The sequence below is a fragment of the Theropithecus gelada genome, chromosome 3 (genome assembly GCF_003255815.1).
Source record: "Theropithecus gelada isolate Dixy chromosome 3, Tgel_1.0, whole genome shotgun sequence".
NCBI classification, from domain to species: domain Eukaryota; kingdom Metazoa; phylum Chordata; class Mammalia; order Primates; family Cercopithecidae; genus Theropithecus; species Theropithecus gelada.
Genome location: NC_037670.1, coordinates 91,738,663 through 91,763,960, shown reverse-complemented (window position 1 = coordinate 91,763,960; position 25,298 = coordinate 91,738,663). Strand labels below are relative to the sequence as shown.

Here is a 25,298-nt window from a genome sequence, read left to right as displayed (position 1 = left end):
CGCTTGTAGTGTTGGTTGTAGAACTAGGAACTGATTAGTGTGTTTTAAGATTGTCAAAAGAAGACTTGCAGACTTGAAGAAGAAAAGTTTATTTGCAAAGTAGCGCAAAGGACTCAGATTCCAGAAAGCTCAAAAAAAAAAAAATTTTAAAATGAGCAAACTGTTTGAAAAAATCAGCAAGTTTACATTAGTTGATTCATCAATTCATGGTGGGAAAAGAGCAACATTTCTATATGATTATTTTGTCTGCGAAGATCATGGTCTATCTTCAGATATCAGCATCACAAAATCAGCAATAAAGCTATTTTTACAGGGCAGGCAAGGGCTCCAGGAAATGTTCAAGGTTTCATTTATTTTGAGGCCCAGAACTACACAGGTGTGCCTATTATTCCTGCTGTATCTCTGGGTGAAAAGTATTTTGTTTTCTCTGTGTCATGTGATACATATTGTTTATTCATTATATTAGCAGGACGAAATGTTAGTTATGCTTTTACAGGAATATACAGGCATACCTTGGAGATACTGAGGGTTTGGTTCCAGACCACCACAATAAAGTGAAGCTCACAATAAAGTGAGTCACACAAATTTTTTAATTTCCCAGTACATGTTGTTTACACTATACTGTTGTCTATTAAGTATGCCATAGCATTGTCTAAAAAAAAATACATACCTTAATTTAAAAATATTTTATTACTAAAAAATGCTAATGATCATCTGAGCCTTCAGCAGGTCATGAGCTTTTTGCTGATGAAGGATCTTGCCTAAATGTTGATGGCTGCTGACAGATTAAGTGGTAGTTGCTGATGGTTGGGGTGGCTGGGGCAATTTTTTAAAATAAGACAACATTAAAGTCTGCCACATCGATTTTTCCTTTTCATGAAATGTTTACCTGTAGCATGTAATGGTGTTTAATAGCGTTTGACTTACAGTAGGACTTCTTTCAAAATTGAAGTCAATCCTCTCCAACCCTGCTACTACTTAATCAACCAAGTTTATGTAATAATCTAAATATTTCGTTGTCGTTTCAACAACATTCACAGCATCTTACAGGAGTAGATTCCAGCTCAAGAAACCTCTGTCTTTCCTCATTTATAAGAAGCAACTGCTCATTCTTTCAAGTTTTATTGTGAAATTAAAGCAATTCAGTCACAACTTCAGCCTCCACTTCTCATTCCAGTTTTCTTGCTATTTCCACCACATCTGCAGGGACTTCCTCTGCTGAAGTCTTAAACCCCTCAAATTCATCCATGATGGAATCAACTTCTTCCAAACTCCTGTGAATGTTGATATTCTGACCTCCTTCCTAACTCATGTTCTTAATGGCATCTAGAATGGTGACTCCTTTTCAGGTTTTCAGTTTACTTTGCCCAGATCCATCAGAGGAATCACCACGTTACGGCAGCTTACAAAACGGAGTTTTCACATAATAAGCCCAAGTTACTCCTTGGCTCCTGAAATGCAGAACATACGCTGTATTCACAGGCATGAAAGCAATATGAATATCCTTGTACATCTTCATCAGAGCTCTTGGGTGAGAAGGAGCATTGTCAATGAGCAGTAGTGTTTTCAAAGGAATCTTTTTTTCTGAGCAGTAGGTCTCAACAGTGGGCTTAAAATATTATGTAAACCATGCTGCAAACCGATGTGCTGTCGTCCAGGCTTTGTTGTTCCATTTATAGAGGACAGACAGAGTAGATTTAGCATAGTTCTTAAGGGCCCCAGGATTTTTGGAATGATAAATGAGCATTGGCTTCAATTTAAAGTCACCAGTTACATTAGCCCCTCACTAAAGAGTCAGCCTGTCCTTTGAAGCTTTGAAGCCACATTCTGACTTCTCTCTAGCTATGAAATCCTCCCAGATGGCATCTTCTTCCAAGAGGGGTATTTTGTCTACATTAAAAATCTGTTGTTTAGTGTAGCTACCTTCTTCAAATATCTTAGCTTTATCTTCTGGATAACTTGCTGCAGCTTCCACATCAGCACTTGCTACTTCACCTTGCACTTTTTTGTTATGGAGATGGTGCCTTTCTTTAAACCTCATGAACCAGCTCATGCTAGTTTCAAACTTATTTTCTGCAACTTTCTCACCTCTCTCAGCCTTTGTAGAATTGAAGAGAGTTAGGATCTTGCTCTGGGTTAGCCTTTAGCTTAAAATAATGCTCTGGCTGGTTCGACTCAAACTTTCTCCATATCAGAATAAGGCTGTATTGCTTTCTATCATTTGTGCTTTCACCGGAGTGGCACTTTTAATTTTCTTCAAGAATTTTTTACACATTACATACATGTATCAAAATATCACACGTGCCTTAAAAATACGTACAACTATGATATATCAATTTTTAAAACAATTTTTTAAAGAAAGGAAAAAATAACCTTTCATCTGCATTCACAATTTGGCTACTTGGCGCCAGAGGCCTAGCCTTCAGTTTGTCTTGACTTTTGACATACCTCCCTTGCTAAGCTTAATAATTTTTAGCTTTTGATTTAAAGTGAGAGATGTACAATTCTTTCTTTCACTTGGACACTTAGAGGCCACTGTAGGGTTATTACTGGCTTAATTTCATTATTGTTGTGTCTCAGGAAATAGGGAGGCCCAAGTAGAGGCAGAAAGATGGGAGAATGACTCGTCAGTGGAGCAGTCAGAACACACATAATATTCATCAATTAAGTTTACAGACTCATAAGAGAATGGTTTGTGGTACCCCAAAATTATTATAATACTAACATTGAAGATCACTGGTCACAGATCACCGTAACAAACATAACAATAACGAAAAAGTTTGAAATGTGAGAATTAACAAGATGTGACCCGGGAGACATGAAGTGAGCACATGTTGTAAAAAAGGCACCATGTATCTACTCAATACAGGATTGTCACAAGGTTTCAATTTGTAGAAAATGCAGTAACTGAGAATTGAAATAAAACAAAGCACAATAAAATAAGATATGCCTGTATACCTTCAGTTTAGTTGATACTGCCAAATAGCTGATCAGCATGGTTGCATTGATTTACAATGCCATTAGATGTGTGTAAGTTACTTTCGGTTGCTTTGCATTCTTACTGCCCTTTTTGTTGCCTGTATTTCAAGTTTAGCCATTCTAGTAAACATGTAGAGGTGTCTTCTTGCAGTTTGTATTTGCATTTCTCTGTTTTCCTGTGGGTACTTGGTTATCTTTTGTTTCATACCACTCAGTTATATCCATGTTCATGTTGGCTTATTTGCTTTTGATTGTCATTTCACAGCAGTACTTTATATTCTGGGTAAAAATCCTTTGTCTGATATATGTGGTGCAAATAATTTCTCCCACTCTGTTGCTTGCTTTTTTTCTCCCATAATGGTGTCTTTAGATGAACAGAAGTTTTTAATTTTAATGTAATCTAACTTACTCTTTTTTTCTTTTATGGCTGGTGTTTATGAAATCTTTGCCTATTTCAAGGTCATGACATATGATCCTAAGTATTCTCCTAAAAGCTTTATTTTTTTACCTTTCACATTTAGATCTACAATCCAACTAGAATTGAATTTTGTGGATTGTGTGAGATAAAAGTTCAACACTTATTTGTTTTCAAATGGATATCCAATTGACCTAGCACCATTTATTGAAAAAAATAATTGTTATCTTTTCCCCAATGCACTGCAGTGTCAGCTTTGTCAAACATCAGGTGTCATGATGTGTTTGGGTCTGTTTCTGAATTCTAATTTGTTCCCCATTGGTTTATTGTCTATTCTTGCATTCATACCTGTCTGTTAGTCACTATTAAATATGGTAGTTCAGGTTCTAAAGTTATGTTATTCTTCAAAATTGCTATTCTTAACCCTTTACATGTTGCATACATTTTAGGATCAGCTTTTTCAAAATACAAACACACAAACACATACACATACTGCTGGGAGAGTGATTAGGACTACAGTGAAACTATAGATCCATCAGAGGAGAATTGACATCTCTATACGATTCAGTCTTCATGCCAATTCATCAGCGTGGCATATGCCTCCATTTATGTAGATATTCTTTAATTTATCACAATAATATTTTGCAGTATTTAGTGTGGAATATCCTTAGTATGTTTTGCTACCAAGTACTCTATATATTTTATTCTTTTGTAGATGATATTTTTAGTATTTTATCTTTTATGTTTTTTGGTTGATTTATAGGAATACAATTGATTTTTGTATAGTGTCCTTTTACTAGTGGCCTTGCCAAATTTCTTGTCTGATTCCAATAGGTTGTAGTTTTTTTGGACTTTATACAGATGATAATGTCAAATTCAGTTAATAACAGATTTATTTCTTCCTTTCTGTGGGCAGGACAATGAAAGATAACCACCAATTAAAAACTGAATCTAATTCTCTTCTTCCTGCCTTTCTTCCCTTGATCTACTTATGGCCTTTATACTTGATTGACCAATAGAACATGGCAAAGGTGAAGTCGGGCCAATTTTGGGGATAGGCATTACTAGAACTGGCAGCTTTTACCTTGCCCTATTGGGTCCCTGAACTGCCACATAAAAAATAAAGTATTCATACCCTTTCTCCTACTAATTCCACTTTTGTATGACTCAAACATAAAAAAATAAAAATAGAAAATGCAGACAAAACATCACGCACAAAATTGTTATTGGCTATGGTGCAAAACTATATGTAGCCTAATTGACTAATAAATGGTTACGTAATTTAAAATAAAATAAAATAAAATGAAACTACTCTGAGACTTTCATTCTGTAAGGAATTATGATATATAGTAAAAAATAATTATGATATATAGTAAAAATGCTGTTGTTTTAAGTCATTATGTTTGGGCATAATTTTCTATAAAGCAATATATTTAAGTTCATGAAATGTTGACCAGAAGTGGGGGCAGTAGCCAGACTTATACTTTTCCTGAACACAGAGGGAAAGAATTGAATATTTTCCCATTAATTATGATGGTACTATTGGCTTTTCTTCCTTTTTCGTAAATAGTAATGCATTCCAGATCAAGAAGTTTTCCTTATATTCTCAGATATTGCTAAGAATTTTCATGAGTAGGTTTTTAAATTTTTTAATAAGAAAATGATTTTCATTTATTATGTTAATATGAATTACATTGATCTTTGAGTGTTATATAAACCTTGCATTCCTGAAATAAACCCGATTTGTTGTGTTTTTATCCTTTTATAATACTGTAAGAGTCCTTTTGATCATATTAGTTTAGAATTTTTGTATATATATTTATTACTGAGATTGGCCTTCAATTTTTATTTTCCAAAATGCCTTTATGGATTTGATATACAACTAATTTTAGCTTTATAGAGTTCAATAGTGTTATTAATTTTTTAATATTTAGAAAATTTTGTGTAATAATTTTTGTTATTGAGCATTGCTTGTTTAAAAAATTTACTGCAAAAACCATCTAGACCTCAGTTTACAAGAGTGAAACTCCATCTCAAAAAAAAAAGACGAATTTACATTTTTCTCCTATAAAACTCTAAAACTCACCTCTTTCATGAGTCATTCATAGCAAGCATTTATTTAACTCTGATTACAGTAACAAACTCACAAATTTCTTGGGACTTACATGCAATTTTGATTAATTTATATTTAATAAAACTGATTTGTCATTCTTAGTAATAATAACCTGAAGTACTTGTATGTGCCAGGCATCAAAAAAAGGTTAAATCATTTTCCCAATATCATATAATACATAATTGTTGACCAAGAATCAAATGTGGTTTGATTTTAATCCAAAGCCTGTGCTCTTGACCGTGATGCTATGATTCTTCACAGAGCAAATCTGCCTTCTTGTTTAATTCTTGCAAGAAGCAAAGATTAATCTGCCCAAAACCACATGAAAGATGGTCACTTAATTTATAATCTAAAGTTTAATTGTAAACTTCTTGTCAGATTTTTTTTGCTACTTCTCAAATCGCAGATATGGAACAAACCCAATTAATGCTGACTTCCTAAACCACAGGCTAATATATCTGACCACACCGGCTCTGCAAGACCATGACTGAAGACTGCTTAAATGTTGTCCCTGAGTGAATATCTTAACATTTATTGCATCTTTCATTTTCTTAACAAAAATGAAGGAGTTTGTGACTGCGTTGGTAAGTTATTTAGAGTGAAAATATACTATATACTACTATAAATAAATCTACTTATTAAATAGAAACGCATGTCACAGAACTGCACTGATAGCTGCTGTTTCCTTACATAATTGAGGGTGTGCCTTCCCCTAATCATGACCAAGTCTCCCTTTATAGTCCTTCATATTCACCTTGGCTGATAGGTTGAAATAAAGCTGGGACCCTTGCATCAAGAGTCTGATCAGTTTTTCTTTATGGGTTTCTTCATTTTACGTCCAGGTTATCATCTCCTGTGGGATGTATTGGTCTTCAATAATCTGCTTAGTCAGAAGTCTGAAGTAACTTAATTTATAACAACAAGAAAAATCTTCCACTATCTTTCTCCCTGAATCAACAGGGTTTCCCCATTCTTATGACATAAACCTACCCACCGTCACCAAATGCTATAAAACATTTTGAGCTATAGCATTTGCCTCTAAATAGTCTTTTTTAAAACAGATCAGACAGCATTATGCATCTCACATGGTGCTGAAAAATAACATTCTCTGGCTTTACATAGTGTTGGCTATTGCATTATAAATTCCCACAATATAGGAGGATGGTGACAGAAGTATCAAGTCCCACCCATTCTTTACTATCTAGAGAATACTTTATGTTTCTTGCTTATTTATAATGGAATTTTTAATCATTGTATCACTCAAATGTGGCAAGTATTGATTTGGTATCTAAAATACTTCCTTATTCTGGAATGCTTTTTCTGCTTCAAGAGAATCCACAAAGTTGCTACATTTTCTCTTAAGATGGAATGGAATAGAAATTTAATAGAAGTGTTGATTGACACAGATGTGTTTCTTTTTCTTTACAGTTTTCCATCAAAAATTGGGAATCATGCCCTTTCATACAACATAGTTGTGGTAAGTAGAAGTAAAAGTGTTTGTTCATCATTAAGAATTGATCCCTCACTTTTTAAGAGATAATGAGTAGTTACATTTACATTAAAGAGTCAAGCTTTTTATTTTTGAATAATGGCTCAGTTCAAACTCCTTTGATTTGGATATTTGAGACACAATTTGTTGAAGTGAAAGAACACTGGAACAGAAGCAAAAAATACCTGAGATGGAGACTCACCTCTTACCATCAACCTAGTGTTGACTTTGGATAAACTACTTACTCTCTTTAGCATCTGCATCCTTACTTGTGAAATGAGAGGTTTAAATTACAGTTTCCTTCCAGCTGTAAGAGTCCGTATCATTATTTATTATACAGAAGTAATTTTCATTAAACATCTTAGAATTTAGATTTCTATCTTTTAAACATTTTATTATTTTATAACACCAGAAATTAAGAAATGTTATGCCTAATATCCCACTAACAGTGTCCTTTGCTGGACTGGCAAGTACAACATGGCTATATGTTGTACTAAATACGCTATATGCTGTTGCTAAAGCTATAGCAATTCTGCTATGGTGCCTCTTAAAATTCTGCCCTAGACTAATATGTTATATCTTCTAATTAAACCTTAACAATGAGCATGCAATCAAGAATCATTAAACATTTACTCAACAAATACAAGTTTAGCTATTTATTGAATAAAGTATACCTGTGAAGTCAATGTGACCTAGATTTTAGTCAAGTATGAATCTACCTATCTATCATCTCTCTCTCTCTCTCTCTCTCTCTCTCTGTATCTATCATGTCTGGGTATATATTTAGTCAAATTATTTTTAAATTTTATTTTTAGTTATTATGGATACATAATAGTTGTACATATTTCTGGGGTATGTGTGATGTTTGGATGCAGGCATACAAAGTGTAATGATCAAATCAGGGGGATTGTGGTATCCATCACCTCAAACATGTATCATTTATTTGTGTCAGGAGCATTCCAATTCCACTATTTCATTTCTCTAAGACATATGATAAGTTACTGTTAGCTATAGTCGCCCTATTGTGCTATCAAATACTAGATTTTATTCATTCTATCTAACTGTATTTTTGTAGTCATTAACCATCTCTACCTTATGCCCCATATTTTTGTATCCATTAATTATTCAAGTTTGTTGTATTGTTTTTCAGTGAAAATTATAGAGGATATTGGTATTCGATTTACCTACAACCTGGGACAAAATTGACCCCACTGATTTATTTCTTCCTAGGTCCATCTTTTCTCCGGGGGTAGTGGAAAGATCAGGATCATCAGAGAACCTAGGGTGTGATATCAGCTCTCCAGTACCAAACACAGTTCATTAACCTCTCAGAACCTCAGGTGTCTTGGGGCATAGTTCATGTCTCCTGGCCCATCTCACAGGATTATCAGGAGAATGAATGAGATAAGTGAGTGCATTGTGTAAACTGTGAAGTGCTAAATAAATGCAAGGTAATGCAATACTATGTGAAGTCTTCACTCAAGCTATTAGTTCATTAGCATACACTCAGCAAATGGTTTTGAGTACCTGGTACGTGGCACAGGCACTGTTTTAAGCATTGGGAATCAGCAGTCAAAAAGGCAGATAAAACTGTCTTGGGGCAGTAGGAAAAAGGCATTAAAAAGATAAATAAAAGGTTTCAAATAATCATCATTCATAAGAAAATTAAAATAAGATGCTTTGAGAATTGAGGAACAATTATAAATGGTCCTCTCTGTGAGGAGTGATTTTCAAGCTAAGACCTGGACGAAAAGATGGTATGAGTCAAATCCCTCAGGGAAGAGCATTCCCTTGGAAGGGAAGAATAAGTACAAGGACCCTAAGGCAGGAACCAGTTTCATGTTTGAAGAACACAAATAATCTCTGTGACTGTGAGTGAGGGTAAAGGTGAGGTGAGATAATTTAAATGAAGTAGAATTTGCATTCCCCAGAAAACGACAGAATGTTCTAGAATTTTGGTATAGTGTAGACTAAAGATGTTTTTCACATGAAATGGTGCAGCTGCTCTGTCTTAAAAAGATTCAGAGTAAATCCTGGGGGCCAACTGCTCTATACAGGTTAATAAAAACTTCATGACACCTACATGCTATTTCCTGAAGACTTGTTTTGGGGAAGTTGGACTTCAAAGGCGAAATCATAACCAACATGTTTTCATCATTAGGTGAAAGCCAGTTTCCTTTGTGAGAGTACCATAGAAGAAGCTTCAGATTTTCTGCCCATCAAGTTTGTCAGACAGTATTTCTGTTCAGGAGCAGGTAAACTACCCAGTGTCTAAAGCTACTCCCATTATGCCTAGATGCCCATAGCAATTTTTTTTCTTCAACGATAGGTGTCACTAAGAGGTAGTTGGGGAACACTAAGACCGACTTGCTTCAAAAGGATCTCAAATCATTCAGTCTATCAACCACAAGGGCACCCTATTCCCTCCTTCCCCACCTCCTGCCCAGCCCTGACTTCAGCCTGTTTTCAAGAAAGGCAATATAGCAGCAGCCATTTTTTTGTTTTGTTTTGCTGTCTTTGCCTCAGACTCCCTGCCCTAGCCTAGGAGAAGCAGTGTCCCAAACCCTGCCATGACCAATACACAGGCGCTTTTCACTTAACTTTAAGTCAAATTCCAATGATTCAGCAATGTGAAAACAAGCATCAAAGGGAGAGGCAGTGTGGGAGAGCAGCAAAAGCACTGGATTGGCAGGCAAGGAGACAGAGTTCAGCTTTAGATGTGCCTACTTCCGGAGCCTCAGTTCCCTTGTGTGTATAATCAGGATGAAAATATTTCCCTGCTGTTCTGGCAAGGTTCTAAAGGGAATTAAGTAGCTGTTATCTGCAGAAAGCACTTTGTGAAGCTAGGCTGCTATATAAAAATGGAGTGGGGAGAAATGGAGTAGTTCCAAATTGGCGAGTTTGTTTTCATTGACTACCAGGTATGGGAAGGGCACTGAAGAAGGAAGACAGGGGCTGAGAATTTGAAAAATATGCCCTTTGCCATGAAGACACTAGAATTTATGCTAGGGAGCAGAGATCATGTATTAAGGGGCTACTGTATGGCACAGCTCTGGGAGGCACTGTTTGCACTGTAGTCTACGCATACATTTGAAAGGGTTAAGTAAGAACATAAGTCCACTCAATTAAAGGATAGGCAGTAAGTGATGGAGGATCTCAGTGGCTGGAGACATTGAAGAAAGGTGAAAAGAAGGGATAAGACTTCAGCTACTACGTAGAAAAGGAAACCTTCTGATGGGAACAAGAATAGACACAAAAGATCTCCAGTAAATTTAAGAACATGAGACTAATTGGGTGTCCTTTCAGTAAGGGTACGAGAAAGTGGTGTGACTTTTTTGTTCTTTTCCAAAGTGGTTTTTTTTTTTTTTTTTTTTTAATATGGAAATAGTTTGGGGACTTTAAAAAATAATATTATGGCATCTGCCTATTCTTTCTCAATTCAAATGAAACTCAGCATCTGTTCTAAAGCACTAGGAAAAGCCAAGAGGAGAATGAAGCGCCCGACAGCTAAAACCTTTGTGTTCTTATCTTTTTACAGTATAATTTTTATTGACCCATGATCTGTTAACTTCTGTTCCTCATTCAATATAAAAAGATGATGACACAAATGTCTTTCAAAGCCTTTATATATGTTCAAATGCAGAAAAGGCCCTGTGGTTGCTGTCAAGCTAAGGGATTCAATATCCCTGAGAACATCCATTCCAATAACACTGGCCACTCAGAATGTGTGTGTGTCTGCGAGAGCACACACATGTGCATGCATGTAAATTCTGTGTCTAAAATACTACAGTCCATGAAAACTGTCTTACTCTTCAATAAAATTTGGACATTTGGGGCTTCACAAGGTCCAGTATTTCTTAACATTATAAGACAAAAGAAGTTGAATTAAAGAATTTAGTTCATGGTTTAATTTGTAATTTCAAAATTACATTCGCATCTGAGTGTTAACTGTATTTGAGTAAATAAATGAGCAAAAAAGACTTAAGCATTTCTGTGAAACTGGGTCAATCAAGACAAATTTTTACTGTGATTCACTTTTTGGTCCCTCTTTTACTGTATAGCCTTTGATTTTTTTAAATGGCCCCATGTTTTATTGTTGACATTTTATTTCAATATCTGATTTGAAAACAGCAGACAGAGCCCCTGTGAATTTTAAAGAGATATCTGCTTTCTTTCATCACAGCTGCTCAGCCTTGGTGGATTGGCTGGGATTTTTTTTTTTTTTTTGATTATTATTGTATTACTTGTGAGAGGAGAAGGAGACAATGCGAACCAATATTCTGATGATAAAGATTTGGCAATCGAGTCATGTCATCATGTCTCTTTTCTCTTCCTCATCGGAGTTTTATGCAAAAGCAGAAACAGTGACTTTTTTCAACACCTGCATCTTTAACAACCAGAGCAGTGTAATTACCTTTCTTGAATATTCTATAGAATTGTCAAACAGCAATTTTCTTTTACAAGGGTGGCTTTTAAATAATGTCGTTTACATACAGAGTTTAACATCTCTTAAAGTGAAAATCTAATTATAAGAAACTAAAATTTACTGCATGTTTATAATTTGATCCTTATAAAATTGCTAATCACGGCACCTTTAACATATATTATGAAGCAGAAAAAGTACATATAGTCAGATTAAACTAAATATTTTGGAGTTTCTTGAATATATGTTAATTTCTATCACTATTACTGTTATTAACACTATTTGGTATTTTATGCATTGCTCTTGAATTCAACAATTTGTGGAGAGAGGTGGCTCACAATGACATGTTTTCTCAAGATCATCTGATGTCATCGTTTCCTCTTTGTTAATGAAAAGTATCAATATTTAAAAAGAACTGTCATTGTAGTTTATGTATAGACAATAAATGGTAAGTCAAGCAAGCTGAGATAATTCTTCCAATGGACACATTAGATAATAATGCCAATACTAAATAATATTAGAATTTAGGTAATGTACTGCCATTTGATAAAGTGGTTCATGTCCAGATTGTATACACACTTATCATCTTTGGCATCTGACTTTATAATTTTTGAAGTGCAGATGGGATTGTCAACCACTGGAAGGAGTGATACTTCAATATTTTACTACAAGGTGAATGTTAAAGTGAAAATTTTAACGTAACCCCACATTGTTTCATTCTGGAACAAGCTCTAAATTAATGTTATGTAATGTTATGAAATGTTATGAGCACACCTATAAACCTATCGCTTACAAAAAGATTAAAGAGTATGTTTTATAATCTTCAAATTGTCACTGTAGCAATTCCTCTGTTGCCCCACACTATTCTCAGAATGTCGACTCGGCTACATTTTCCTTCAGTGCTTCTGGTCAGAATTTCTGTTCTCTATGCCAATTTATGCCCAAGGAGTCTGTAAATCTTTTGTATCTTTTTTCTAAGCATGTTCTCCACGGAAAAGATAATCAGCCTGAAGTCTAATGTACAACCTTCTCAGGCGCTTTCTCAAAAGCACACTCTATCATTCTTTAAAAAAATTACAAATTAAAAAAAGAATTTTAATGGAGTCTTATACAGCATTGTTTTGAATTTCCATCAATTGTCTAGATAACCAGTATTTGTTTATATAGCTCCATTCTATAGACATATAACTGTTATGTAAAATAATTTTTAGACTGTTTATATCTTGGTCATATACAATATGATTTTTGTGCCTGAAATCTTAAGTATGCCAGGAGGAAGAATCACCAAGTCCAAAATGCTAGAAATGTATTCTTTATGCTATGATACTCAGTTTAAATCTTGACATTTCCTGTTTGGAAAATAACGTTTGAAAAAGAAAGTGATACTCAAAATATTCTACCTATTCATAAATGATCTCAATAGCGATATTTTATTATGTAAAACATGTTATAATTCTTATTTCCCTCCTGTATTTCTAGGTCCTCCATAAAATATACATGTATGATGGTAGATATGTGTGTATCTAGGTTGCATGTGTTTCACATGCAAATACCAGAAAGCAAAAAAAGTAGCACGTTCATTCAACTTCTATGTGGACATAATGTTACCAAAGTGAAAAGGCAATTCTCTCTCTCTCTCTTTTTTTAACTTTGCTTTCTCTAGCAACCACTTTAGATTTTATAGGGTTTCTCTCATACTATCTTAACTGGATTAAAGAGTAAGAACAAGTTTTCTCCATTACAAAATTCTCATTTAATCCTTATCCACACTTAATTTATCAAATTAAATCAGACAAGATTGATGCCAGGGCTTTTCAAGCCGGACATCGTGTGTAAAATCGGCAGACAAGGGTTTGTAAAGGGTGCCCACCGTGACTTGTCATAGCCTCTTGCCTCAGCTGCCCTTGCCTCGATCCAGGCGGGGTCAGGATGCTTCTTGGTGTTCCACTGTGGGCTCGGCGGGGAAACAGAGCAGCTACACAGCCTCCAGCAGAGTTACTTATTACACCCTCGCCTCCTTCACCTGCCCCAGCCATTCAAAATAACACCACACCATAAAATATTCATGAACCGCGCCATGCTGCAGCCAGGGCTCGCTACTGCAGGTGGCTGTTACATCAGTAATTGCTCAATACTTCCCTCCACGGCGTAAAATTGTTTTCATTATGTGTCATGAACACAGAGCCAAGCAAAGCCCTCTTGAGTGGTTTCCCAAGGGCTGGAGGGAGGTGGTACTTAACTTAAACAGGCGCTTTTTGGCTTAGATTTAAAAAAATAAATAAATAAAAAATAAAGGGAGAAGCCAGTGAAAGCTCATCATTAACTCTCCTTCTAAGTGCAACAAAAAGCAGAAGCTCACGCAAAACTCTCATAAAGATTATCCTAAATGTCTCAGTTACTAGGAAGAGCTTTAGGGGTTTTAGCGGGTCTTACGATACTTCAAGCTGCAGAGAAGAGAATAACTTTCCACCTGACTGAAGTTCCCATGGAGTGCAGAGCTCTGGGATAAGCAGGTTTCAGCAATAAACTCCTGCATTGTGAGGCAATAATGCCCAGCCAGGTCCCCGCATTTTGATTCAAGGGTGTCTTTTTCTTTCCCCCCTGTGGAGGACTAATCACAGCTCCACTTTGTTTAATTGCAGCAAAGAGAGAAATGTGTTTAAGAAGTCATTCTGGACCCCTTTAAATGAATGCTGGGGTTCTTCAAGGACAACAAACAGGATGCATAATAAATAAGCTTTAATTTTCAGATCAAAATAGGCAAAGTTAAAGATTTTTAGTGACTGATCTGGGAGAGATGCTGCTGTAAAGAGACCAGAAACTGGGGGGAAAAGGGCGGGGAAAGCAACAAGTGGGATTACAGTCTTGGTTTTTATATAGCACAAGCTGTTTTTGCATGGTGGGAGGATCCTTACAGGAATAAAATCTTTACGGAATTGGGAGCTAGTCGATTTCCCCTGGGATTTTGATTCTGATTCAGAAAGAAGAAAAAAGGAAGGACGGGAAAGAGAAAGAAAAAAATGTCCTTCTTGTAAACTATGTTAAACCTCAGTAATTGACAGATTCGCCTCCCCTCATTTTCAAGCTCAGGCCCGGTTGGGTGCAATACGTGCGGGAGATGGCCTCAGGGTCATGAACTCCCAGGGTTGGGAGGAAAACCATTTATCCATCACATGCTTGCTTTCTGAGTTTGACAAAACTAAGCCCCAGACCAAATGATTGGGAAGCACCCCTTTTCATCTATTTAAAATCTGTTTATTTCTTACCACTCTGGCCTAAGCATCTTCTTAAAGGAAAGTTAACTATTTCCCTCTTGTAAGATGAGTATTTGCTGATCCTTATCACTTTGTTTAGAAAATATTTACCATAGATGTTACGGGAAAATTTTCTAGTACTGTAGCTATCTGAAACGGTATTATCAAACTTGAAAATGTGTAATACAAATCGCCTGTTTCAAAACCATGATCTACAAATGTCTATAGTTTGTCTTTTTCTTTCCTGATAGGAGTTTTGTTTTTTTTTTAATCAACCCCTCTAGAGAGAAAGTATTAAAAAATTTTTAAAATTGTATGGCACAGTTCTGATACTATTTTTTTTTAGTAACATACTATCCATTGATAACAAATTGACCATAGATAACTGTCAGTCCCATAAATTGAAGAAGGCAATGGGCATAAAACCACTCACGAGCATCTGCTGCAGGGGGTTTTCCTCTGGGTTAAATGGAAGATGTGAGGTTATTTAACATCCTGCAAAAACAACGTCGAATGAGTGTGTGTGTTTGTGTGTGTGTGTGTGTATGTGTGTGTGTCTGCCATATACATATGTATCCTGAATGATGGATTTCCTTTGCATCTGGTAACTATAGACTTTTCTTCCCCTGAATACACCAAATGACTGTTTCAAAATGAAAATCACTATGTGTTTGAATGTTGTATTATGCCTAGTCCCTTTCTGAGTGAAAGGCGGCTTTAAAAAGTAAGGTATATCATTGCCAAAAAGGGGCTAAATAGTATTGTCAGCATTTTGAGAAGGAATAGGTCCTTTTTCGCCTTCCTTCTCAAACTCTTTTCTGGACAGCTGTTAGTGACTTAGCGAACTTTTCATATGGATATGTATGTTAATGGCAGGCAATGAACTGGAGATGGAGAGGCCCAAACACAGGCCCAACTCTTCAGTGCACATCAAAAGCCTTTACAAAAGGAGCAGTAAAAGAGGCAGCGATGGCGGAGCCTTCACTTTTGTACCCTGAATTAGTTCTGCAAGCAATGAAACTGATCTTTTCTCCTTGCCAGAAAAGTCTGCTGATTTTTGTGAGTGCTCATTAGCACAAGAGGCATTTGTGAAGATAATTGACTGACGCTGATACTGCTGGCTGTCACAACAGTGCCAGCCAGCAGTGTATGTGCATTTTAATAGTTGTATTTTTTTTCTTTCTTAGACTTCATGGTTTCTAAAAGATACTAGTTTTCCAAAGGTTTACACTCTTCTTTGAAGCAGAAGGTTTTAAAATCTTTGCTTTGAAAACTGACAACCAACCTTACTTTTTAAAATATAATATTTCTATGTAGTACCTGGTATGGATGTATAATGTAAAAGTTATCTATTCAATGCATGCAACTGGACAGAAATTACGCAGTTGTAGATCCAAATTATTTTGATATCAGATGGACATTCAGGAAATAGTGTGTACCATCCAGTTCCTGGAATACAAGCTATCATCCTGTAGAAATAACAAATAAGGCAATATTCCAGTTTGTCATAAGCAACTACAAAAATTTCATACATTTTCAAACTTTTTTTTAGTTTTCTTTTTTGTAGACATGTTCATAAAATTAGAAAATTAGGGGGGAAAGGGAAGTATTTTTGGAAATTCTAACTTAATAATGCTTTGACACGAGGTGGATCTTTTACATGATGGTACCACCCAGAATGGGACTCCAAAGTATCAAAGCATAGATGTCAGAGGACAATTGAGTCTCTGTGCTCACAGTGTCAAGGAATTCTGCAGGGAACACGATGTCAACGTTCTTTTTCACTCGAGTTTTTGCTGCCAATTCACAACATATCATAGAAACCTGTATTACTTGGTTGACATATGCCTTCTCTCTTTTCTAAAGGAACTTCTAAAACATTTACTTTAATTAATTATACATTTATCAGTTCTTTGTATGGAAGAGCATATCTGGGAATTTATGTGTCATTGCAGCAAAATACAGACTTCATAAGTGTCTTGTCCCAAATGAATGGTATATAATAGCAATATGTTAAATCTTCTGTAATCTATATGTGTATTAAGCTGTTTAAGGACTCTGTACATTGAATATGCTCAGAATAGTATTTTTCTAAAGCACTTCAGAAGCCTGCCTAGTTATAACATGTGACAGAGAGAGTATTTTCTTTGAGGGAAAAATAAGTTATTTTCTCAAGTTAAGGATGACAGAATAAGTTGAGTGAGGGTGAGAGTTACTTCTGTGCTATCACCACTTTTGAATGAAAATGAGTTGTCTACTTTACCCTCTGATATATCTATTCCTGGCAGCTCAGCTCACTGATAAACTAGGCTGCTCTGAAGGGGCTCCAGGGGAGGGTAAAAAGGTTGGTGATTTCACTGAACATGCTTTTGAATCTGCTGCTAGATGTGCTTTTTAGAAATAGGCTCTTGATTTCTCAGAATGTAGCTATTGTGTCAACATTTTCTGAAAAACTAGCCATTGAATCCTCGATGTTTCACCTTTGTGGGGTTGTATATGTTCACAGCACAGACAAGTACAAGTTAAAGTATTTTAGAAAAAGAATTGAAATTCTCTTGCCATTCTTTTTCACCACTTGGCTTTCCTTGCATGATATTCTGATAAGAGGGAAGCCAGCTAGCCATCCTTCAAAGGATGAAGGGTGGGATGTATGTATGAATGGGTGTGTCTGGGGGGACGGCACTTCTCCCCTTCTGTGCTAACCACTGCAAAGAGGATGTTAGAATGATGCATCAACATTTTCTTTACCCAACTATCATATAAAATCACATTTGTGAAAAAGTAGCTCAGTGAATAATAATCCACATGTGATGAAGAGGATGACATGTGAAAAGCACTGAGTTTGAAAACAGTTAGGAAATAGGAAAAACAGATAACAAATAGAAAATAGGAGAAAATACCCACATCCCACGTTATTAGGCTTCTCCCTGCAGCCATAACTGAACTCATGTGGGGAAATGTCGTGGTCTCTGTCTTTTAATGAACAAGGATGGTCATCAACTCTCTCTTGAAGGTCCAATGTTGAAACAAGAGGTAATAGAATTGCAATAACTTAGAGACTTATCAAGCAATTCATCCCTCAAATATTTTATACAATGTTCTAGGCATTATTTGAAGCACTGGGATAAAATAAGTCTCTTTCTTCACAAAATTACATTCAGAAGGGGACATGGAAGTAGAAACAGATATTCCTAACTATGTGTCAGGTAGCAATTAATGGTATTGAGAATAGTAACAAAGGCTAAGTAGGTTGATAGTATTGGGGCTGCTATTTGACGGTGGTGCAGGAGGGTCTCTCTAAAGAAAAGACACTTGAGTAGAGATTGAAGGAAGGGGGGAAGTAAACCATGTGAATATATGAAGAGAGAACATTCTAGGACAAGTGGAGAAGCACAAGGACAAGTGGAGAAGTGCAAGGACAAGTGGAGAAGTGCAAGAACGAATGTCCAGAGGAGTATGCTTGAAGGACGCTAGAAGTAGTAGGGTGGGCATAAGACTTTCCAAGTCATGCTAAACTGAGCTGTCTCCAACATAATTCAATGCATGCTGGGGTGGCATTATCTTCTTACTTTTTTTAAACCCACACAACGTAAGTGGCCCAGTCATTGGTGGAAACCATCATCATACAAATGTATTTTAGACCAACGAGATCCAGTGTCTATAATCAAATCACATATGCTGGAGGAATATGATGAAGCCTTGTAATCTTTTAATATTGAACATACAACTTGTAATCTTTTAATATTGAATATACAACTTTCACTGCTGATTGTCTACATGAGTTTGTGTTTATCATCTATTTCAATTGGTTTTTATTCATTTAATAGATAAAATGTGTTTGTACTAGAATATTTTCATATATTTTTGAAGAAAGAAGAGGCTGACCAATTAAGAGGAGTGAAATTTGGAGGAAATTACTAACCTGATAATTAGAACACTGATAAAATAAAAATGGGAGTCTCTAAGAACACATGAGTAAACAATGTAATTGAAAATGATTTTAAGCAGTGAATATATTCTAGGGAAGATATTAGCTTGACAAATTCATATAATTCAAATCCTAAGAAAAATATACAAAGAGACCTTACTATGTAATGCAGGATTTGGAAACCCACAGCCTAGGGCAGTAGGGCAACAACAGTGATGGAAAAATCCAAAGCTTGTCTTAAAGGTGCAGCCTGTCATAATTCAGTGAGGACCAGAGGACCCGGTGATCCAGGGTCTTCAGATTTTTCAAGAGGAGCCAGAAATGTGCATTAATTTTTTTTTTTTTTTTTTTTTTTTTTTTTTTGAGACGGAGTCTCGCTCTGTAGCCCAGGCTGGAGTGCAGTGGCCGGATCTCAGCTCACTGCAAGCTCCGCCTCCCGGGTTCATGCCATTCTCCGGCCTCAGCCTCCCGAGTAGCTGGGACTACAGGCGCCCGCCATCTCGCCCGGCTATTTTTTGTATTTCTTAGTAGAGACGGGGTTTCACTGTGTTCGCCAGGATGGTCTCGATCTCCTGACCTCGTGATCCGCCCATCTCGGCCTCCCAAAGTGCTGGGATTACAGGCTTGAGCCACCGCGCCCGTGAATTCATTCTATTTTTAACTGTTGGCAATTAATTTAGAAACACACATATAAGCCAGGCACAGGGGCTCACGCCTATAATCCCAGCACTTTGGGAGGCTGAGGTGGGTGTCTCACTTGAGGTTAGGAGTTTGAAACCAGCGTGGCCAACCTGGTGAAACTCTGCCTCTACTAAAAATACAAGAAAAAATTAGCGGGCATGGTGGCGGGCACCTGTAATCCCAGCTCCTCTGGAGACTGAAGCAGGAGAATCACTTGAACCCATGAGGCGGAGGTCGCAGTGAGCCCAGATTGCACTACTGCACTGCAGCCTTGGTGACAGAGTGAGACCCTGTCTCAAAAACAAACAAACAAACAAAAAACATATAAAGCATACCTATGGGCTGAATTCTGCCTGCTGCCATACAGTTTGCAACTTATGATTTAAAGAAGACTTAAAGATTAAATTCTTTTCAATAAAATTCTATAATGAAAAGTCCTTAATTTTTCATTTTTTATAGACAAATATTTTTATATGGAATATTATTGTACTAGTTCATTTTAATGTAGTGTTTCCATGTTTCATGGTGTGCTACTTGCCTGTTTAAACACTTTTGTGATTACAAGCACAAATTTGGGTGCACCCATTTTGGTGCACAATTTTGGTGCTCCCATCTCCCAAGAAGTATACACTGCACCCTATTTGTAGTCTTTTATCCCTTGCCTGCCTCCCACCCTCCCGCAAAATCCCCAAAGTCTATTATATCATTCTTATGCCTTTGTGTCCTCATAACTTAGCTCGCACATATCAGTGAGAACATATGATGTTTGGTTTTCCATTCCTGAGTTACTTCACTTAGAGTAATAGTCTCCAATCTCATCCAGGTAGCTGTGAATGTTGTTAATTCATTTCTTTTTATGGCTGAGTAGTATTCCACATACCACAGTTTCTTTTTTTTTTTTTTTATTAAACATATTCTTTACTGTATTCTTCTTTATCCACTAGTTGATTGATGGGCATATGGGTTGGTTCCACTTTTTTTTTTTTTTTTTTTTTGAGATGGAGTCTTGCTCTGTCACCCAGGCTGGAGTGAAGTGGCACGATCTCAGCTCACTGCAACCTCCACCTCCTGGGTTCAAGCAACTCTCCCATCTCAGCCTCCCGAGCAGCTGGGATTATAGGCACCCACCATCGTGCCCAGCTAATTTTTGTAGAGGCAGAGTTTCACCATGTTGGCCAGCCTGGTCTCGAACTCCTGACGTCAGGCGATTCGCATGCCTTGGCCTCCCAAAGTACTGGGATTACAGATGTGAGCCACTGCGCCTGGCTGGTTCCACGATTTTGCAATTGCAAATCGTGCTTCTATAAACATGCGTGTGCAAGTATCTTTTTTTGTATAATGACTTCTTTTCCTCTGGGTAGATACCCAGTAGTGGGATTGCTGGATCAAATGGTAGTTCTACTTTTAGCTCTTTAAGAAATCTCCACACTGTTTTCCATAGTGGCTGTACTAGTTTACATGGCCATCAGCAGTGTAGAAGTGTTCCTTGATTACCACATCCATGCCAACATCTACTGTTTTCTGCTTCTTTGATTATGGCCATTCTTATAGGAGTAAGGTGGTATTGCATTATGGTTTTGATTCGCATTTCTGTGATCATTAGTGATGTTGAGCATTTTTCCATGTTTCTTGTCCATTTGTGTATCTTCTTTTGAGAATTATCTATTCATATCCTTAGCCCACTTTCTGATGGGATTGTTTGCGTTTTTCTTGTTGATTTGTTTGAGTTCATTGTGGATTCTGGATATTAGTCTTTTGTCAGATGTATAGATTTTGAAGACTTTTTCCTACTCTGTGGGTTGTCTGTTTACTCTGCTGACTGTTCATTTTGCTGTGCAAAAAGCTTTTTAGTTTAATTAAGTTCCAGCTACTTATCCTTGTTTTTATTGCATTTGCTTTTGGGTTCTTGGTCATGAAATCCTTGCCTAAGTCAATGTCTAGGAGGGTTTTTCCAGTGTTATCTTCTAGAATGTGTATCGCTTCAGGTCTTAGATTTAAGTCTTCAATCCCTCTTGAGTTGATTTTTGTATAAGGTGAGAGATGAGGATCCAGTTTCATTCCCCTACATGTGGCTAACCAATTATCCCAGCACCATTTGTTGAAAACGGTGTCTTTTCCCCACTTTATGTTTCTGCTGCTTTGTCGAAGATTAGCTGGCTCTAAGTATTTGAGTTTATTTCTGGGTTCTCTATTCTGTCCCATTGGTCTATGTGCCTATTTTTATACCAGTACCATGCAGTTTTGGTGACTATGGACTTAGAGTATAGCTTGAAATCAGGTAGTGTGATGCCTCCAGATTTGTTCTTTTTGCTTAGTCTTGCTTTGCAGGCTCTTTTTTGGTTCCATATGAATTTTAGAATTTTTTTTTTTCAAATTCTGTGAAGAATAATGGTGGTATTTTGATGGCAATTCAGTTGAATCTGTAGATTGCTTTTGGCAGTATGGTCATTTTCACAATATTGATTCTACCCATCCATGGGCATGGGATATGTTTCTATTTGTTTGTGTCATCTATGATTTCTTTCAGCAGTGTTTTGTAGTTTTCCTTGTAGAAGTCTTTCTCCTCCTTGATTAGGTATATTCTTAAGTTATGTTTTGTTTTGTTTTTTTGCAGCTATTGTAAAAGTTGAGTTCTTGATTTGATTCTCTGCTTGGTCGCTGTTGGCGCATAGGAGAGCTACTGATTTGTGTACATTAATCTTGTATCTGGAAACTTTGCTGAGTTCTTTATTCAGTTCTAGGAGCTTTCTGGAGGAGTCTTTGGGGTTTTTGAGGTAAAGGATCATATCATCAGCAGTGACAGTTTGACTTCCTCTTTACCAATTTGGATGCCCTTTATTTCTTTCTCTTGTCTGATTGCTCTGACTAGGACTTCCAGTACTATGTTGAAAAGGAGTGGTGAGAGTGGGCATCCTTGTCTTTTTCCCATTCTCAGAGGGAATGCTTTCAACTTTTCCCCATTCAATATTATGTTGGCTGTGCTCTTGTCATAGATAGCTTTTATTACATTGATGAATGTCCCTCGTACACCGATTTTGCTGAGAGTTTTAATCATAAAGGGATGCTGGATTTTGTCAAATTTTTTTTCTGCATTTACTGAATCATATGATTTTTGTTTTTAATTCTGTTTAAGTGGGACATCACATTTATTGACTTGTGTGTATTAAGCCATCCCTGCATCCCTGGTATGAAACCCACTTGATCATGGTGAATTATCTTTTTGATATGTTGTTGGATTTTGTTAGCTAGCATTTAGTTAAGGATTTTAGCATCCATGCTCACCAGGGATATCAGTCTATAGTTTTCTTCTTTGGTTATGTCCTTTCCTGGTTTTGGTATTAGGGTGATGCTGGCTTCATAGAATGAGTTAGGGAGGGTTCCCTCTTTCTCTATTTTGTGAAATAGTATCAATAGGATTGGTACCAATTCTTCTTTGAATGTCTGGTAGAATTCTGCTGTGAATCCATCTGGTCCTGGATATTTTTTGTTGTTGGTAATTTTTAAATTACCATTTCAATCTTGCTGCTTGTTATCTAATTCTTCTGGGTATCTAATTCTTCCTGATTTAAGCTAGGAGGGTTGTATTTTTCAGATATTTATCCATCTTTTCTTGGTTTTCAAGTTTATTTGTATAAAGGTGTTTATAGTAGCCTTGCATGATCTTTTGTGTTTCTGTGGTGTCAGTTGTAATATCTCCCGTTTTGTTTCTTATTGAGTTTAATAAGATTTTCTCTCTTCTTTTCTTGATGAATCTTGCTAATGGTCTATCAATTTTATTTCTCTTTTCAAAGAACCAGCTTTTTGTTTCATTTACCTTTGTTTTTTTGTTGTCATTGTTTCAATTTCATTTAGTTCTGTTATAATCTTGGTTATTTCCTTTCTTCTGCTGGGTTTGGGTTTGGTTTGTTTTTGTTTCTCTAGTTCCTTGAGGTGTGACCTTAGAACATGTTTGTGCTCTTTCAGTCTTTTTGATGTAGGCATTTAGGGCTATGAACTTTCCTCTTAGCACCGCCTTTGCTGTACCCCAGAGGATTTGATAGATTGTGTCATTATTGTCACTCAGTTTGAAGAATTTTTTAATTTCCATTTTGATTTCGTTTTTGACTCAATGATCATTCAGGAGCAGGTTATTTAATTTCCATGTATTTGCATGGTTTTGAAGGTTCCTTTTGAAATTGATTTCCAGTTTTACACCACTGAAGGAGTGCTTGATATAATTTCAATTTTCTTAAATGTATTGAGGCTTGTTTTGTGGCCTATCATATGGTCTATCTTGGAGGAAGTTCCATGCACTGTTGAATAGAATGTGTATTTTGTGGTTGCTGGATGGAATGTTCTGTATATATCTGTTAAGTCCATTTGTTTCAAGGTGTAGTTTAAACCCATGGGTTCTTTGTTGACTTTCTGTTTTGATGACCTGTCTACTGTGGTCAGTGGAGCATTGAAGTCCCACACTACTATTGTGTTGCTGTCTATGTCATTTCTTAGGTCTATAAGTAATAGTTTTATAAATTTGGAAGCTCCAGTGTTGGCTGCATGTATATTTAGGATTGTAATATTTTCCTGTTGGACAAGGCCTTTTACCATTATGTAATGTCCCTCTTTGTCTTTTTTAACTGCTGTTGCTTTACAGTTTGTTTTGTCGGACATAAGAATAGCTACTCCTGCTTGTTTTTGGCGTCCATTTGCATGAAATGCCTTTTCCATTCCTTAAGTTTATGTGAGTCCTTATGTGTTAGGTGAGTCTCTTGAAGGTGACAGTTAGTTGCTTGGTGAATTCTTATTCATTCTGCAGTTCTGCATCTTTTAAGTGGAGCATTTAGGCCATTTACATTCAATGTTAGTATTCAGAGGTGAGGTACCATTCCATTCATCATGCTATTTGTTTTTTGTTTTTGCTTTTTAAATTGTATTTTGTTTTATAGGTCCTGTGAGATTTATGCTTTAAAGGATTTCTGTTTTGATGTGTTTCCAGGATTTGTTTCAAGATTTAGAACTCCTTTTAGTAGTTCTTGTAGTGGTGGCTCGGTAGTGGCAAATTCTCTCAGCATTTGTTTGTCTGAAAAAGACTGTATCTTTCCTTCATGTACGATGTTTAGTTTTGCTGGATACAAAATTCTTAGCTGATAATTGTTTTATTTGACGAGGCTGAAGATAGGGTCTCAATCCCTTCTAGCTTGTAGGGTTTCTGCTGAGAAATCTGCTGTTAATTGGATAGGTTTTCCTTTATAGATTACCTGGTGCTTTTGTCTCACAGCTCATAAGATTCTTTCCTTCATCTTAACTTTAGATAACCTGATGACAATGTGCCTAGACAATTATCTTTTTGCAATGAATTTCCCAGGTGTTCTTTGTGTTTCTTGTATTTGGATGTCTAGGTCTCTAGCAAGGCTAGGGAAATTTTCCCTGATTATTCCCCCAAATATGTTTTTTAAACATTTAGATTTATCTTCTTCCTCAGAACACTGATTATTCTTAGGTTTGGTCATTTAACATAATCCCAGACTTCTTGAAGGCTTTGTTCATATTTTCTTGTTCTTTTTTTTTTTTTTTTTTTTTTTTGGTTTTTGTTGGATTGGGTTAATTTGAAGACCTTGTCTTTGGTGATTGATTGATTGATTCATTGATCCAGGCAAAGAAAATCTCTGAAGCAATGCCTTATTATTTCTACAATATTTAGGATTGAAAGAGTGTAGTTTTATATAGAGGAGAGAAATAGATTGGAGCAAATCCCTTATATGTAGAAATCATTGCTTGTTCCTGCAGCTCTTAGATAAGGGAGAAAGGAGGTTTGTACCTAGAGGTACATCACCACTATGCGAGGACTTTGCCATTTACTAAGCAGTAGACAAATTCAGACCCTTAAGTGATTTCTCTACTCTGAAGTCTTCCAAGCACCCAATAGTCTTTCTACAAAAGATAAGAGAGTCTGGGGACATAGTTCGTATTCAAAAAGCTGGGATAATATGGAGAAATCCTAAGGATAATTTTTTAAGGTATGCTTGGCTTGATTTAT

At 36.4% G+C, this 25,298-nt stretch overlaps 1 long non-coding RNA gene across 1 annotated transcript in view; it reads left to right on the top strand.

The window, feature by feature from the left end:
• LOC112621013 overlaps nucleotides 1-7,228 on the top strand; it is a 143,671-nt gene extending 136,443 nt beyond the window's left edge. The window contains exons 2-4 of the long non-coding RNA XR_003118640.1: nucleotides 5,956-6,091; nucleotides 6,936-6,984; nucleotides 7,134-7,228. This is a non-coding gene — a long non-coding RNA (uncharacterized LOC112621013). The remainder of the gene's footprint in view (nucleotides 1-5,955; nucleotides 6,092-6,935; nucleotides 6,985-7,133) is intronic.
• Nucleotides 7,229-25,298: the final 18,070 nt, after the last annotated feature.